Genomic DNA, 5,454 nt, shown 5'->3' on the forward strand with positions numbered 1-5,454 from the left:
GAGTTTAATGCACAGCATAGACAATGCAGAGAAGGGGCCAGGAGTAACATATACTGTTTAGAGTACACAGTTAGTGTTTTTGTCCGTCTTAAGTTTTTTACTTTGATTGTGAATAAGCAATGAAAAATATGTGAGCCAAAAACATGTTGAGCGTGTGTCATCTAATGTTCTTGTCAGTATTGTGTGTTTTTTACATGTGTTGTGCTCTGGCCAGAGTGGATTACTTCTCTTGCACATTATTTGGTCTGAGTTTTCTCTGTGGTAAAAGTGGATGCCTGGTTTGGATCTATCTATCTAAATATTTGTCTGTATTTTTCTATGGATCAAGGATAAAAGGGCTGATTGGCTGTAAAGCTGATACTCCGGGCAAAAAGATCCTGCTGTCTGTCCTCCGTAAAGGGGTATACCTTCTTCCCCATTTTACAGTCGAGACTGGGCACACCGACGGGACAGCAGTGCAGAGTTCCAACTCTTCGTTTTCGATCTCTAAGAAGCGATCTCTTTATACAGCCATCCCTCTCCTAGGTAGAGAGGGATGAGCCAAGAGGGCCTCTAAGAGACGTACTTGCGAACAGTATAGAAGCTCCATAAGCCCTTCATATCAAAGAATCAGAATATGCTGAGAAGAGGTCAGAAGTGTAATGTGAATCATTGCTTTTTAATGTACAATCAAAAGCATACAGAAAAAAGGTCAGGAGTACAACGTACAACATACACTATACTGGGAATGGGTCAAAAGTATAATGTACAGTGTAACATAGACTATAGAAAGAAAAGGGAGGAGTTTAATGCACAGCATAGACAATGCAGAGAAGGGGCCAGGAGTAACATATACTGTTTAGAGTATACAGTTAGTGTTTGTCGGTCTTAAGTGTTTTACTTTGATTGTGAATAAGAAATGAAAAATATGTGAGCCAAAAACATGTTGAGCGTGTGTCATCTAATGTTCTTGTCAGTATTGTGTGTTTTTTACATGTGTTGTGCTCTGGCCAGAGTGGAATACTTCTCTGGCACATTATTTGGTCTGAGTTTTCTCTGTGGTAAAAGCGGATGCCTGGTTTCGATCTATCTAAATATTTGTCTGTCTATTTTTCTATGGATCAAGGATAAAAGGGCTGATTGGCTGTAAAGCTGATACTCCGGGCACAAAGGTCCTGCTGTCTATCCTCCGTAAAGGGGTATACCTTCTTCCCCATTTTACAGTCGAGACTGGGCACACCGACGGGACAGCAGTGCAGAGTTCCAACTCTTCGTTTTCGAACTCTAAGAAGCGATCTCTTTACACAGCGATCGACCTAGGAGAGGGATCAGCCAAGAGGGCCTCTAAGAGACGTACTTGCGAACAGTATAGAAGCTCCATAAGCCCTTCATATCAAAGAATCAGAATATGCTGAGAAGAGGTCAGAAGTGTAATGTGAAACATAGCTTTTTAATGTACAATAAAGACTATACAGAAAAATGGTCAGGAGTACAACGTACAACATACACTATACTGGGAATGGGTCAAAAGTATAATGTACAGTGTAACATAGACTATAGAAAGAAAAGAGAGGAGTTTAATGCACAGCATAGACAATGCAGAGAAGGGGCCAGGAGTAACATATACTGTTTAGAGTACACAGTTAGTGTTTTTGTCCGTCTTAAGTTTTTTACTTTGATTGTGAATAAGCAATGAAAAATATGTGAGCCAAAAACATGTTGAGCGTGTGTCATCTAATGTTCTTGTCAGTATTGTGTGTTTTTCACATGTGTTGTGCTCTGGCCAGAGTGGATTACTTCTCTTGCACATTATTTGGTCTGAGTTTTCTCTGTGGTAAAAGTGGATGCCTGGTTTGGATCTATCTATCTAAATATTTGTCTGTATTTTTCTATGGATCAAGGATAAAAGGGCTGATTGGCTGTAAAGCTGATACTCCGGGCAAAAAGATCCTGCTGTCTGTCCTCCGTAAAGGGGTATACCTTCTTCCCCATTTTACAGTCGAGACTGGGCACACCGACGGGACAGCAGTGCAGAGTTCCAACTCTTCGTTTTCGATCTCTAAGAAGCGATCTCTTTATACAGCCATCCCTCTCCTAGGTAGAGAGGGATGAGCCAAGAGGGCCTCTAAGAGACGTACTTGCGAACAGTATAGAAGCTCCATAAGCCCTTCATATCAAAGAATCAGAATATGCTGAGAAGAGGTCAGAAGTGTAATGTGAATCATTGCTTTTTAATGTACAATCAAAAGCATACAGACAAAAGGTCAGGAGTACAACGTACAACATACACTATACTGGGAATGGGTCAAAAGTATAATGTACAGTGTAACATAGACTATAGAAAGAAAAGGGAGGAGTTTAATGCACAGCATAGACAATGCAGAGAAGGGGCCAGGAGTAACATATACTGTTTAGAGTATACAGTTAGTGTTTGTCGGTCTTAAGTGTTTTACTTTGATTGTGAATAAGAAATGAAAAATATGTGAGCCAAAAACATGTTGAGCGTGTGTCATCTAATGTTCTTGTCAGTATTGTGTGTTTTTTACATGTGTTGTGCTCTGGCCAGAGTGGAATACTTCTCTGGCACATTATTTGGTCTGAGTTTTCTCTGTGGTAAAAGCGGATGCCTGGTTTCGATCTATCTAAATATTTGTCTGTCTATTTTTCTATGGATCAAGGATAAAAGGGCTGATTGGCTGTAAAGCTGATTCCCCCGGGCAAAAAGGTCCTGCTGTCTATCCTCCGTAAAGGGGTATACCTTCTTCCCCATTTTACAGTCGAGACTGGGCACACCGACGGGACAGCAGTGCAGAGTTCCAACTCTTTGTTTTCGAACTCTAAGAAGCGATCTCTTTACACAGCGATCGACCTAGGAGAGGGATCAGCCAAGAGGGCCTCTAAGAGACGTACTTGCGAACAGTATAGAAGCTCCATAAGCCCTTCATATCAAAGAATCAGAATATGCTGAAAAGAGGTCAGAAGTGTAATGTGAAACATAGCTTTTTAATGTACAATAAAGACTATACAGAAAAATGGTCAGGAGTACAACGTACAACATACACTATACTGGGAATGGGTCAAAAGTATAATGTACAGTGTAACATAGACTATAGAAAGAAAAGAGAGGAGTTTAATGCACAGCATAGACAATGCAGAGAAGGGGCCAGGAGTAACATACAGTTGTGACCAAAATTATTCAACCCCCACTGAAATTGAGTGTTTTGGCCAGTTTGACATTGCTTTTGATCATTCAGTCATCTTGCTTACATTTACATTAAAGAGGCACTTGTAGGTCAGACAAATATAACATAACAGTTATAATGAAATAACCACAAATGTCTTTTCTGTGCTCACAGCATTATCAGTTTTATTCAACCCCCAAGTGACATTCAATCTTAGTACTTAGTACAGCATCCTTTTACAGTTATAACAGCTTTTAAACGTGAAGCATAGCTTGACACAAGTGTCTTGCAGCGATCTACGGGTATCTTCGCCCATTCTTCATGGGCAAAGGCCTCCAGTTCAGTCACATTCTTAGGCTTGCGCACTGCAACTGCTTTCTTTAAGTCCCACCAGAGGTTCTCAATCGGATTTAAGTCTGGTGACTGCGATGGCCACTCCAAAATGTTCCAGCCTTTCCTCTGCAACCATGCTCTAGTGGACTTGGAGGTATGCTTGGGATCATTGTCCTGTTGAAAGGTCCAACGTCTCCCAAGCCTCAGGTGTGTGACGGACTGCATCACGTTTCCATCCAATATCTCCTGGTACTGAAGAGAATTCATGGTACCTTGCACACGCTGAAGCTTCCCTGTACCTGCAGAAGCAAAACAGCCCCAAAGCATGATTGACCCTCCACCATGCTTCACAGTAGGCAAGGTGTTCTTTTCATCATAGGCCTTGTTCTTCCTCCTCCAAACATAGCGTTGATCCATGGGCCCAAACAGTTCTAATTTTGTTTCATCAGTCCACAGAACACTATCCCACAACTTTTGTGGTTTGTCCACATGGCTTTTGGCATACTGCAGTCGACTCTTCTTATTCTTTGGAGACAGCAAGGGGGTACGCCTGGGAGTTCTGGCACGGAGGCCTTCATTACGCAGTGTGCGTCTTATTGTCTGGGCTGAAACTTCTGTACCCACATCTGACAAATCTTTTCTCAGTTCCTCAGCAGTCACACGGGGACTTCTCTCCACTCTACGCTTCAGGTAGCGCACAGCAGTCGAAGTCAGCATCTTCTTTCTGCCACGACCAGGTAGCGTTTCAACAGTGCCCTTTGCCTTGAATTTGCGAATGATGCTTCCTAAGGTGTCTCTTGGTATGTTTAACATCTTTGCAATCTTCTTATAGCCATTGCCCTTCCTGTGAAGAGAAATCACCTCTTCTCTTGTCTTCCTGGACCATTCTCTTGCCTTCACCATGTTTGTAACCACACCAGTAAATGTCTAGAAGGAGCTGAGTATCACAGTCATTTTAAAGCTGCCTAATTGGTGCTTATTATGCTTGATTGCTGCTCGGTGACATCCACAGGTGTTTTCAATACCTGATGGAAAGCACCTGTATGAACCTCTGTTCTTCAGAGTGGTAGTCTTTAAGGGGTTGAATAATTGTGGCAATGAAGAAACCACATAAGAACCATTTACTACTGTATTACATAAACAATTGATGTCATTTTAGTTGCATTTGGGTAGTTACAACGTCCTTGTAGGATTTGATTCTGAATACAATTCCAAATGTACACTATAGTCCCTAAACCCCTTTACAGCATTGGGGGTTGAATAATTTTGGTCACAACTGTATACTGTTTAGAGTACACAGTTAGTGTTTTTGTCCGTCTTAAGTTTTTTACTTTGATTGTGAATAAGCAATGAAAAATATGTGAGCCAAAAACATGTTGAGCGTGTGTCATCTAATGTTCTTGTCAGTATTGTGTGTTTTTTACATGTGTTGTGCTCTGGCCAGAGTGGATTACTTCTCTTGCACATTATTTGGTCTGAGTTTTCTCTGTGGTAAAAGTGGATGCCTGGTTTGGATCTATCTATCTAAATATTTGTCTGTATTTTTCTATGGATCAAGGATAAAAGGGCTGATTGGCTGTAAAGCTGATACTCCGGGCAAAAAGATCCTGCTGTCTGTCCTCCGTAAAGGGGTATACCTTCTTCCCCATTTTACAGTCGAGACTGGGCACACCGACGGGACAGCAGTGCAGAGTTCCAATTCTTCGTTTTCGATCTCTAAGAAGCGATCTCTTTATACAGCCATCCCTCTCCTAGGTAGAGAGGGATGAGCCAAGAGGGCCTCTAAGAGACGTACTTGCGAACAGTATAGAAGCTCCATAAGCCCTTCATATCAAAGAATCAGAATATGCTGAGAAGAGGTCAGAAGTGTAATGTGAATCATTGCTTTTTAATGTACAATCAAAAGCATACAGAAAAAATGTCAGGAGTACAACGTACAACATACACTATACTGGGAATG

The sequence above is a fragment of the Staurois parvus genome, unplaced genomic scaffold (assembly GCF_062004578.1).
Source record: "Staurois parvus isolate SC_StPar_1 unplaced genomic scaffold, SC_StPar_1.0 ptg000691l, whole genome shotgun sequence".
Classification (NCBI taxonomy): domain Eukaryota; kingdom Metazoa; phylum Chordata; class Amphibia; order Anura; family Ranidae; genus Staurois; species Staurois parvus.